Here is a 13,585-nt window from a genome sequence, read left to right on the forward strand (position 1 = left end):
GCAAAGTGACCAAATCACAGGTGTATGAATGGGAATGGTAGCAAGCTACCTCCCCCCTACCCCCGCTAACTAGCGGCATGGATAGTTAACCCTCGCTAAATTTTAATGCCTCGTCATTTCAGCTCGGCCAAAAGTATAACCCCTTAATAAATAGCTAAGGTTTGTATAGTTAGAAAAAATACAAATTATATACGAATTTGTCATATTAAAGCACAATGGTGTTAAAATATTTGGACATGGGTATTCATTGCACAGCTACTTGACCGTCTAGTTGTAAAAATAGGGAGTTGGACATGAAATAGCTCCATCGCCCTTTGCAACTCAATTCATTGCGTGCAAGAACAACTCCCCAGCGGTCAATCTTAGTAGGCAGACTCAGATATTTGGCTTCGAGGGAATTTTGTCTCCCTCAGTTAGCCTTCAAAGTCCTGACCCTAGCAGGAGTCGCTGACGAAATGTCGTTTTAGGACGTCTCATGCCCTGAAGTAGTTTCTGGAGTATGTTAACCCCTATAGGGCAACTAGACACTTCAAATAGAAGCCCTTCAATATCTGGGGGACAACCGGGATACATATGTATTTCCCCCTCTTCTCTCTGATGAGACTCATTATAAAGAAGGGCATCGAGAGATTGGTCGATGACTCTATTAATTTCGAAGTGGCAGCAAACAGAATAGTATCCAGAACTATTCCTGCCTGCAGAGATATCAAGAGAACTGCTTATGCAACCTTACACATAAACTCACCACAATAAGTTCTGTCCCTACGACTTTTCTCCTGGAAGTTATATACTCTCTCAGAGATTTTCTGTGGACAATAGTGAAAAGGATGACTGTATACCGGCTAGGTTGTATTTCAGTTCCTACCAGGAAAATTGGTCTATCTACTAAGGTTGATGATGTGGTGAAAGTTCCTGCGCCACTCAATGTCACTTTCCCCAGAACAGTAAAACTCTTGCCTTACCTTAGGGAGGAAAGACAATGCTCAGTCTCGACTGTGGAAGACTACTGCTTAGCTTAAAGCCAAGTTTTTAGATTGAACTGAGTTAACACTCTTCCTTGATGGAATTGTCTTTCCTCATACAATGTTGAGCGTACTGGTTCTTTATCAGAAGTTAGACCACTTCCTCAAAGTGTAGTTCTCTTACTACACTATCTTAAAGGAGTGCTTCTTTGCTGGTCAGTCCTCAGATCATGACTTGACTCTTAATGGCCTCTGCAATGAGAGTCAGTGAAGTACTTGGTATGGAGGTCATGACCCCTCGAATTCATTCCTGAGTTTGTTGCCAAGAATCAGAATCCAGCTGTAGTGGACCCTAGGTTAGGGTCCTTCTGGATTGAAAGGCTCCATATTGTAACCAATTACACAGATCAATTATTACTAGGTATCGTAAGAGCACTAAGGTGTTATCTTAAACGAACTGCAATAGCTCGTCTGCACGTAAAAAACTTTCGTGAGCATTGTAAGGCTCAAGATTAAAGTCACCAATATGATCTCCTCTTGGATTCACTAGGTTATTGATAAACCCTAAAATTATACTCTCCTCTACAAGGTCATAGATCTAGAGCTCGTGATGGTAGGTGTGTAAGTCCTTAGTATTTAAAAAGAACTCTGTGGCACAGGTACTTCAAGTGTGAGTTTTGAAGCATTAGACAACATTCATAGCCTACTACCTGCAACATGTATCCAACAGGAGCCGGGATAGCTTCTCCATAGTCCCTGTGGTAGCTGCACAACATTTGGTTTAAGATACTTAAGCTCTTTTGCAGGATGAGTAGCAATTGATTGAGGGCAGATGGTAACTGTGATTAGTCATAGATGAATCTTAGAGTGACTGGCCTCTCCTTCCTTCATCTTTTCCCTCCCTTCAGGTGCAGCACCTGTGGAGCTAGCTCTAGAAACAGGCTTCTGCAGGTAGGAACCATATCCCTTGTGTAGCCTGAAATATTTATATAATTTTATCCCTGTCCTCCCATCAAGGGGGAGTAGACCATATCTAGGTTAAGTAAGCATAGTGTACCACTCCAAGAATCTTGAACTAGTCCAGTCACAGTGCTTAGTTCTCACACATTCACACTGATTGCCCAAGCCATCAACTCTTGTTCGAGAGTTTGGGAAGTGCTAGGGGGTGTCTATTATGCTCGCACAAAGCTTAAAGTCGCATCCCAGATCAAAATCCCACCCAGTTATGTATAATTTCCTAAGGGTCAGTTGTTAGTGTGATGAGTGGAAGGGTTTTTATTTTGTTGGAACAAATGACAAATCTGAAAATGTAATTTGTATTTGTCCTAAGTAATTTGCATTTTCCTAAATATACAAACTTCGAGCTCTTTACTTACACTTTTCCCACCAGAACCTGTCCCCTTGTAATTCCTGCCTGCAATCAAAAGTGACGTAGTACAACCGGTGTATGTGTGAGTGGGGTGACTGGTCTAATCCCTGCTATTCTACCATTAACTAGGGGCGGGTTTTTATATCTCGGAAAAAGGTTGATGACTAGCTTTAGCTTTGCCAAAGTAATATATCCACAGTGAAGAGTTCATGGGTAGTATAGCTAGGAAAAATAACTTCCAAATTTGTCATAATGTCACCTATTCAGGTTGTCTATGATCGGCCTTTTGACAGCACCAAAACATCATTGGAGCATTTCTCACCTACGGAACTACCTTTAGATGCAGTCTCCTAAAGAAAGGTGCTGTCCATTCAATGTGACAGTGGACAGTTGTTCACACTTTTCCAATGGATTTAAAGAAGTATGGACAAAGATTCCTAAAAGCAGGCGAAGAGATTGGGTGACCTCCCCAGGTCTTTTCATAGGATAGATCTTGATGATAATCCTCATTCACCATATATTAGGTGGAGTTCTTCAGCAAAGGGAAATGTTTCACCTGCAATGTTTCACTGTACCTGCCGGATATATTTGTTTAGCTCAAGGTGAAAAGTTGTGGCTTGTGTTCCACAAGCCAGAACAATATATCCCACCGTAAAGGGCCCAAGGTTTGTCCAGTTAAGAAAAATACAATTTTAAACATCTGACTTACCCGGTAGTTATATATATAGCTTACGTCCCTGACGTCACGGCAGAAATTTCAAAACTCGCGGTAATTGCCGTTTGGGTAGCCAGGTGAACCACCAGTGCGCCCTCTACTCAGGTACCTGGAACCATTCCAGTCATTCCTCAGATCTTCCCTGCCGCCTCACCGGTGACATCGTTGGAATTTCGCTTGTTTTGGCCTGTGTTTTTTGCCGTTAATTTGGTGAAGTACACGTTGGCCTTGGCTTTCGCTCGTTTGGTTTTGTTTTTATTTTGACTGAGAGTGAGTGGTTGGAATATGATCGCTATGTTTGTAACTTGAAAGGGATAGGATCAGGAGTTTTTCCCCCTACTGTAAAAACTAACGAACCAACTCTTAAAGACATGATGGTGGAAGGAAATCATTCCGCCAGGACTATGACGTCACAAATCTTGTGACGTAAACTACGGAGAATGACTTGCAAAATTCATTTCTTTTTCTTGCAAGGAATGAATAGAAAATACTAACTTACAAAACAAAAGAATTTTATTTTAAAATGTAAAAGGAATATATTATTTTTAAGAAAATATTTGTCCTATTAGTATACTTTCTTTAGATAATTATCAATCTATTTCCAAATATTAAATAAAACTAGCGTACAGTTAAATTTACGCTACGTAGTACTCATGATGATTGATACAGTCCCACAAATTACTTTGTATCAATGTTTATTTTTTCGATATTGGGAATACTAATATTTATCGTATAGCCTATTGCATTTTCATTCAAGCCCTTGGCGTAAGAGTAGAATCTCTCGCAGTGGGCAGGTCTAAATTATGATCTGATGTGAAAGAGTTAAGAAGTGCAAGTTTCAGTGCTAAAATCAGTGCAGTGGAGGGTACGGCTGCTCGGACCTGTCGTTCTCCTAGCCCTGGACCCCTTCCAAGCTCCCCAACCCCTGGGAGAAGGAATGTCGACAGGCGAAGAGAGGCGAGAGGCGTTAGCCCCTGAACAGTCGTCCCCTCGAGCGTACCTGTTGACGCTTCCCTTCGCTCATCTTCGCAGTCGGATGACGCAGCCCACAGACGGGGCTGGCGTCTTACGTTTTTCCTTTCCTGCTAGGCAAGAAGAGAGTTGCTCGTCATGACGCCGAGCGTCTAGATTCTAAACCCCACGACGCCAAGCGTCAGAAAGGACGCTGAGCGTCAAGGAGTTGGACTACTTCACACCAAGTGTCGAGTAGTTGGAAGTCATGACACGTAACGCCGAGCGTCAGAGCATTGGACGTCAAGCTACTAACGCTGCTGTAAGAGTTAGACACAATGTTTGATACTGAGCGTCAAGTAGAGGAACAGCTTACCAAGCGTCGGGAACCTGGTAGCCATGACACCGAGCGTCGTAAGGAGGAACATCCTGCTAAGTGTCTAGGGACTTGTACGCGTGACGTAGAGCGTCAAGGAGTTGGACGTCGGGACGCCGAGCGTAAGAGCCTCGGAAGTCATGAAACCGAGCGTCGAGATCGCGAACGTCATAGTTCCGAGAGTCAAGATCGCGAACGTCATAGTTCCGAGAGTCAAGATCGCGAACGTCATAGTTCTGAGAGTCAAGATCGCGAACGTCATAGTTTCGATCGTAATGATCGCGAGCGTCATAATTCCGATCGTAATAATCGCAAACGTCATAGTTCCGAGCGTCAAGATCGCGAACATCTTAGTTCCGACCGTAATGATCGCGAGCGTCATAGTTCCGAGCGTCAAGCGTTGGAACAACATGACGCCAGGCATCATGATATCGGACTCCTTGACGCCAGAAGTCAGGATATTAAGGAGTTGTCTTCTAGGAAGCAGGACGTCTCTACCTCGATTAGAGACCTGTTGGAAGAAGGGGTCAATAGTCACCTTTCCCCTAGTGATCATTTAGAGGAAATCTTGGAAGGAAAATATCCTAAGACCCTTCATCCTTCAGTGGATTTAAAGAAACTTATGAGAGTTTTTACCGAAGTATTTCCTAATTATTCTGCTCCTGCTGCTCCTTGTTCCCCGCCTTCAGAGTTTACGCTAGGGAAGGCGTCGAAGGAGTCTCTGTTCACAAAGATGGTGTTGTCTCGCTCATCTAAGAGAGCCTTGAGAATGATGGGGGACTGGATGCATCCAAGAAGGACCAGGGAAAGACTGTTTTCTCTTTTCCCCCGGCCAGATTGGCTTCCAGATCTTGTATTTGGTACGAGACTGGAGAAATTCTCGGTTTGGGAGTTCCTGCCTCTGCCCAAGGAGACTTTCGAGTCTGGTGGACGCCCCTCGTCGGACAGCCATAAGAGGAACCAAAGTGCTCTGGTCAACGTCGGAGCTTGATCATCATTTCAAATGCGTCTTCCGAGCTTTCGAGGTGTTCTATGTCCTTAACTGGACTCTGGGAGCCTTGGGAAAAAAGGTTCATGCTTTGAAGGATGTGGACTCTGAAAGCCTCATCCTCATTATGTCTTGCATGGATAAAGCCTTAAGAGACGGATCCAATGAGTTGGCCCCCTTTTTTCGGCGGGTGTTTTTAAGAAAAGAGCCCAAATGTGCTCTTTTTTTTGTCCAATAGGATTACACCCTTACGAAAGTTGGAATTGCTGTATGCACCTCTTTCTTCCTCCCTTTTTCATCAAGAGTTGGTCAAAGAGGTCGCTTCTGCTTTAGCCCAAAAGGCCACACAGGATTTGGTGTCTAAAACACCAAGGAAGGTTCTGCCTACTTCTTTCTCAAGCCGCAAACCTAAGGAAGAAACTCCATGCCCTCAGATTTTGCAGTCCTTTCGAGGGAAAACTTTCAGCAGGGGTAGTACCAAACCCGAGGGAAGGAGAGCAAAGAGAAGAGGATCAAATCCAGGGCGTAGCAGAGTCTGACTGCATTCGTCTTCAGACAGCAGTAGGAGCACAATTACTAAAGGAGGGATGCGAAATCCCTTTCCTAGGGAAACCACCTTTAGTAGTAACTCCGATAGATCTCTCTGCCAGATACAGAGAGGAGTCAAAGATACAGGCTATGCAACATCAAATGTGTGTCTTATTGGAAGGAGGCAATAGAGAGGGTGCGTGTTTTGTAGCATCAGGTTTTTACAAACGTTTATTCCTGGTTCCCAAGAACTAGGCGGGGGGGGGGGGGGGGGGGGAGAGACCACTCCAGGATGTAAGCGCTCTCAACGCCTTCGTTCAGAAGACAAAGTTCTTCAGGGAGACATCGAAATCAGTCTTTGCAGCAGTAAGAAAGGACGACTGGATGGTCTCTTTAGACCTCCAGGATGCTTGCTTCCACATCCCAATCCATCCAAACTTCAAGCTATACATGAGGTTCGTGTACAAGGAGGCAGTTTTCCAGTTTCTGCAGAGGAAGATTGCCTCTGTCGAACAGCGTTGTGTCATGACGCCTTATGCTCCAGGTTGCAGCCATTGGAGCAGTCCAGAGCCTTTCCTACTCAGAGCTCATTCTTACAATTGCTGCCTGGAGGATCTGCAGATGACGTTGAGGTTATCAGAAGAACGGGGTCTGCTGATAAACAGAGACAAGTCTCAACTGACTTCATCACAAGAGATCCTTTATTTGGGAATGGAGATTCTGAGTCAAGTTTTTCGGGCTTTTCCGTCGGCCTCAAGGATGGAGCAAGCCCTGTTGAAGCTTTATTGCTTTCTAGAGAAACAGAAGTGTTCTGTGAGAGAGTGGAGGAGTCTGCTGGGAACCCTCTCCTCATTGGAGCAGTTTGTCTCCCTGGGAAGACTGAATCTTCACCCTCTTCAGTTCCACCTCAATAGACATTGGGACATGGGGAAGGAGCTGGAGACATGTATACCCATTACAGAATCCGTAAAAAAGTTGCCTTCAGTGGTGGAACGACCCAGTCAAACTTCTGGAAGGTCTCTCCCTGGAACAGAGGAACCCAGACCTTGTGTTGTGTTCCGACGCCTCGGACTCGGGATGGGGAGCAACACTGGGCAAGTTGGAGATCTCGGCTTCATGGACAAAAGATCAGGAGATACTCCACATAACCCAGGAGGAGCTGTTGGCAGTCCTGTTGGTCCTCAAAGGCTTCGAAGGGTCAGTCCTGATCAGAGTGGTGCAGGTCAACGCTCACAACACTACAACGTTGGCCTACATAGCCAAACAAGGCGGAACCCACTCGAGGTCCCTTTATGAGACTGCAAGAGAACTTCTTTACTGGGCAAAAGAGAAGAATATAGCCCTTGTAACAATTTCTTCAAGGGGCAAGGAACATAATGGCAGACAGTCTCAGCAGGAGAGGCCAAGTTTTGTCCACAGAATGAATACTTCAACAGGAGGGGCCAAGTTTTGTCCACAGAATGAATACTTCAACAGGAGGTCTGCAAGATCCTGTGGCAGATTTGGTGTCCTCTTTGTATAGACCTGTTCACAACCTCGAAGACGAAAAGATTGGAGACATACTGCTCCCCAGTGCCAGATCTCGAAGCAGTCCACATCGACGCTTTCCTATTAGACTGGTCCCACCTGGATGTGTACGTTTTCCCTCCATTCAAGATTGTGCACAAAGTAATGCCTAAATTCGTGTCACACGAGGGAACCAGATTGACTCTAGTGGCCCCTTTTGTCCCACAAGAGAGTGGTTCACAGAGGTACTAGAATGGTTGGTGTACACCCTGAGAAGCCTCCCTTTAAGAGTAGATCTACTCAAACAATCCCACTTGGAAAGGTACCATCAAAACCTCCAAGCTCTACATCTAACTGCCTTCAGGCTATTGAAAAACTCACAAGAGCTAGGGGTTTTTTCGAAGGAGGCAGCTAGGGCGATTGCAAGAGCAAGGAGGCCTTCTACCATCAAGGTTTACCAATCCAAGTGGGAGGTTTTTAGAGAATGGTGCAGAGTCAACTCTGTTTTCTCTTCCAGTACTTCTGTGACTCAGATGGCTGACTTCCTGTTATACCTTAGAAGGAAACGTAGGTTTTTCAACTTCAACCATCAAGAGATACAGGAGCATGTTAGCGGCCGTCTTCAGGCATAGGAATTTGGACCTTTCTAATAATAAAGACCTCCAGGATCTTCTCAAATCCTTTGAAACAACTAAGGAATGACATCAGGAATCGCCAGCTTGGAATCTGGATATAGTCCTGATGTTCCTAAGGAGTGACAGGTTTGAGCCCTTGCACTCAGCTTCATTTAAGGACCTCACCATGAAGACACTTTTTGGTCAGTCTGGCGACAGCTAAAAGGATCAGTGAGATTCATGCCTTCAACAAGAACGTAGGCTTTAGAAATAACAAGGCTATCTGCTCCTTACAGCTAGGCTTTCTTGTTAAAAACGAACCCCCTTCTCAACCCTGGCCCAAGGCTTTTGAAATTCCGAGCCTTTCGGAGGTGGTTGGAGAAGAATTGGAGAAGGTTCTGTGTCCAGCAAGAGTCCTAAAGTTCTACCTGGAAAGAACGAAAGAGCTACGAGGCAAGTCAGAAGCACTTTGGTGCTCGGTTAAGAAGCCTTTGTTACATATGTCGAAGAATGAACTATCCTTCTTCATCAGGCTCTTAATAAGGGAGGCTCATTCACATTGTAGTGAGGCAGACCTCAAGCTTTTGAAGGTCAAGACACATGAAGTTAGAGCTGTTGCAATTTCTGTAGCCTTCCAGCAGAATAGGTCTTTACAAAGCTTTATGAACACAACCTTCTGGAGGAGTAAATCTGTGTTCACCTCACACTATTTGAAACGTATCCAGACTCTTTATGAGGACTGCTACACTCTGGGACCATTCGTAGCAACGAGTGCAGTAGTGGGGGAAGGTTCTACCACTACATTCCCGTAACCTAATACCATTTTCTTCTCTTGGAACTCATGTATTTTTATGGTTGTTCTTGGAGATTGGACGAAAATCTTCCACAATCATTGATTTTAGTCAGGTGGTCAGTTTGTTCCTTGAGAGCGCCCGGAACAAGGGTATTGGAGGTGGTCCTGTCACATAGAGGTTTTTAGACCGGTTTGACAGCTCCTAGAGGTCTTCAGCCCCCTGGGTGGATCGCTGGATCTCATAGGGAAAGCGGACATAATGAAAGAATTCATTGAAGTCAGCTTCCTTATCAGGTACGAACCCTTAAGCTTGTTTATTAAGTAAATTCCAACAATGTTGGCTGTCTCTGACCCTCCACCAAAGGTGTCAATCAGCTATATATATAACTACTGGGTAAGTCAGATGTTTAAAAATATTTTCATAATAAAATAAATTTTTTAACATACTTACCCGGTATTTATATATAATTTAATTCCCACCCTCCTCCCCTCTAGAGACCTAAGGGCATGGAAGATCTGAGGAATGACTGGAATGGTTCCAGGTACCTGGGTAGAGGGCCCACTGGTGGTACACCTGGCTACCTAATCTGTGATTGCCGCGAGTTTTGAAATTTTTGCCGTGACGTCAGGGACTTGAGCTATATATATATATAACTACCGGGTAAGTATGTTCAAAAATTTATTTTATTATGAAAATATCATATTACTTACAAATTTGCCATGTTATTAAGTTAATTCAGATTTTGGAACTTTGAATTTATTATTGTCAATCTATTAACACAAATAAATTAACAATGCTCATAGATTCTTTTAGATGTTTATAAAAGTAGGAATGACATGTTCAATTCTGTTATATGATTATAAAAAATGGAGGGAGATTTTTAAAAATATTCTCTTTTTTCAGGTGCATCTTGGGCAATGAACTGTGGGAGACTTGAAAATTTGCTGCTTCTCATTGAAAGCATAGAATCTAAAAACCAGCCAGCTGCATCAACTAGAATTTTAAAGGTAACTTCAATAAACAGCACTTTGTATTATAAGAAAAAAAATGTTGGCTGCTTAGTAGTTTCAGATCAAATTGAATCTTTAGAAAATTAAAATTGGGTTAGCCCCTTTTATGGATCATGATTGTAGATTATCAATGAATTACATTAGGACGGGTAAATTTTTGGATTGAGTCTTCTCCTGCTGTGTGGATGGCCACTCTCGATAATCATTACAAGGTGATACTTGAGAGCAAGTATGTCTTTGACACTGGAGACACGACAATGAGTATATCTGGATCAATGGGACTTATCAAAGTACCGTAGATAATGGACGGCACTCTTGAACATTTTCGCATAACACAGCATTTCCAATGAAGCGAATACACAAATGAAGCAAAATGTAATAAAAAAAGAGAAATTATGAGTAAAATTCTGCCATATAAAGTTCCAGCTAGTGAGAGGTGTACACTCACTGACTGCTGAACTCCAAGGGAGTTGCTACTGATATTAAGTAAGGGATGGCTGTGTGAAAGCGTAGAGACAAAAAAAAGAGTTATACAGTAATCACAGAGTGATTTATGATAGATAACACTGAATTACTAGCACCCAGTTGTTTTGTAAATTGATGGTTTTGGAATCTGGTGTAGTTGTTCTTTATGTGACCCATTAACACTCAACCCCTGCATAGAGGTTTTTTACTGTGAAGTTTTTGCTTCTGGAATCATTGCTGCACCTTTATTTTCAGCCAGTAGAGAATATAAATATAGCCTACTCCCAGAATCCATTTCTGGGAGTTTTTATTTTTTTTTAATATAATGGCTCACAGATCATCGTATGCAAGGTATTTTAAAACAGATAAAAGTTTTGTTGTTATATCGAATTACTGTAGCTGTGGGATACAATTTTGGGCATATTGCCAACTCCTTCCTTGTTCTTGTTGGACAGCATTACTGCTTTCTGTTTCTCTCGCTTCTATGTCTGTATGACAACAACGGTAGAGAATCCTTAGAAAGGGGTCTACTCTATGGCTTCAATGTACTTCCATTAAAGGAAGCCACTGCTGAATGTTGGGAAAGGGTGCTGTCAGTCCCCTTTGTTTCAATGTCTTCTGGGAAGTTATTAAGGACATACATCTGGTTGCTGTCTCTTTTTAAAGTCCACGTCTTTCCTTGCGAGTATGGTCATCAGCCATGTAACATTGTGAAGGCAAACTTCAAATTGTTCTTCCTTCTTCCATATATTTGGTGGTGCTTTTGCTGTTACTTTCAGGAGAACAAAAAAGATGTTCATGTTCAGGTAGTTCGATTGAGAGGAGTTATATTCTCGTGACTACCGTTTCTCTCCTTTAGCCTCCTGTTAGTGATGATAATTGTCTCATAAAAAAAGCAAATGTAATCATATATAGGAGGTGCCTGGGTACCCGAAATATGTGTTCTCTCACATATTGCTAGTGGTTAATTTTGTATCAGGAGTCGTGGTGCATGGTCTCCACACACTGGATCCCCATTTGCTGAACCCCTACTTGCTAGATATCCACTCACTGAATGTCCAAGTTGAAGAGGAATTCAGATTTTGAAATAAGAGAAAACTCTGGGATAGGCATCAGTCTTCACGACCAGTTAACTAACAATCATGTACACTTTTCAATGAGAAGAAATATTTGTAGTTTGTTGGATAATTTTTTTTAGAACATGCATTTTTCGCTTGATAAATATTTTAAGTCTTGTGTCTTTGAAATTTGTGATTTAATTTCAGTAAAATAACTATAACCGCTATTTATTTAGCTGCTCTGGGTAATTAATTGTTTAATTCAGTAAGATATTCAGGCAAAAATAATATACTTCATGGTACACTAAGAGGAATACAGTAAAGGACTAAGTTCTAATCCTATGATGATATTTTTAATGACTCTCTAGTGTTTTAGGGTAGTGTGTTTATCCGGAAGCATTGTTTATTGTATTATTAGATACAGTATATAATCTGAAGCTTAAGCACTGAATACTAGGAGCTTGCAGCTATGAGTCATGCCAACTCGTGCCAAATTGATTTGTTACTTGATGTAAAATGAGATTAGTAATTTCGATTTGACAACAATAGGTCGCTCATGGAACAAAAGCAGGATTGTGCAGCCAATAGTTTATAAAGGTAGGATTATATAATTAATGAATGAGGTTTGATAGATTTTTCATTGATTTAATATATTGGTTAAAAATAAGCAAAAAACATGCAGGCCCACTGCTGTTCTATGTTTATTAATGTTAAAGACTTGACCCTGGTAAGACCAGTTTGTCGGTTCAATATTGTTGGATAGCTTACTATAAATGGGTGAAGTAAATAAAGCCAATAAAAAAACTAACGTTGAATAAACACGTCAATTAACTAAATGAGGCTTATGTTAGTGAGTCAAAGAGTGTATGATAAGTTTTTCAGTAGTTTAAGGTAAGATAAGTAAGATGAAGATGTTAGAACAAAGTGGTTCATTGATTGAAGGTTAAACAGGAAATCCACTTAAATTAATTAATATGATAGGATAATTGTGGCTAGTTTATAGGGGATCCATACAATATATAACGAAGTTTGTGTATTCTATTTCAATTACGAGAATGATACATCTGTCTGATATATTTAGGAAGTTGCAGGTCGTTTTTATTTTTATTTTAGAAGACTAAAAACCACCAATTGTTCACTTAAACAGCACTATACTCGTGTATACCAAGTAATAATTTGTACCTGAAACCTTTAATTTGTCAGAAAACGTTATTTTGCTCAATCTATACATGAAGTACCTTTTTTGTAAATATTTTATGACCATTGCATGTGTTTGAACAGGAATCCTATGTGAAGGTACAATGTTTTATCCAGGGAAATATGGTTTAATGAGTATCTCTTGAAGAAAATTGAAGGGTAAGGGGAGTTGCTGTTAGTGGATTACCAGAGGCCGGTCATTTGATTATTGTAGTTAAGTATTTCCTTGTTTGGATCTAAGAGTTTTGGGACTTTTTTCATTTTACCAGATATACTTTCATTTGTAATATTTGCTATTATAAAAGCCGGGGACATGTCTTTGTCATTATATTGACAATTTTATATATATTATATCAGAATATTTTATACTTCTAGTTTATCATGCAAATTATTTTACTAAAAGTATAGTTTTGATACTGGAATGCATAGTAAAATATTTGAATAAAACTTTTATTTATTTTTCAGACTAGAATCATCAAAAGAGAAGAAGCATATAAATAGCATCCTGCTCAAAATAGGATGATCAGCAGCGAATAATCATTGAGTTACCACAGGAAAAAATATCGATTTGATAAATTCTATTTGAAAAGGAGCACCGGTAAAACGTCCCAACTGAAGTGGCCATTCCATCATCGTACCTTACTGGAGTGCTGTACTACAATTATCTTGAATTTTTCAACTGTCCAGAGTTATTGAGATTTTACGGGACTGTGTGTCACAATGGACATTTCATATCTCATACGGTCAATAGCAATAATCAATTAAAGATGAAAATAGAACGAGTTGAGTTACTGTTAATAAGTAATATAAATTTTCACGATATTGCCAGATTATTTTAGGTTTATCAACGTGTATTTCTGAAAGTCGTGAATTTCATTATCTAAGCTATTAACTTTTACTCAGTCTAGTAACGAGTATTTTATTAGCTCCTCATATTTACAAAGTCACTCCATATAAAGCTAATTTTGAATTGTTCTAATTCGATTTGATATTATTTTATATAGTAAAATCTAAACACCCAAGATTTAATTTGAAAATTACGTCCATATCTA

At 41.0% G+C, this 13,585-nt stretch overlaps 1 long non-coding RNA gene across 1 annotated transcript; it reads left to right on the forward strand.

Moving 5' to 3' along the window:
• The first annotated feature begins 9,704 nt into the window (after positions 1-9,704).
• Positions 9,705-13,227, forward strand: LOC137645697 (uncharacterized). Its single transcript, XR_011045337.1, has 2 exons — positions 9,705-9,810; positions 12,999-13,227. It is a non-coding gene; the product is annotated as an uncharacterized lncRNA (long non-coding RNA).
• The last annotated feature ends 358 nt before the right edge of the window (positions 13,228-13,585 follow it).

Source organism: Palaemon carinicauda, chromosome 1 (genome assembly GCF_036898095.1).
Source record: "Palaemon carinicauda isolate YSFRI2023 chromosome 1, ASM3689809v2, whole genome shotgun sequence".
NCBI lineage: Eukaryota > Metazoa > Arthropoda > Malacostraca > Decapoda > Palaemonidae > Palaemon > Palaemon carinicauda.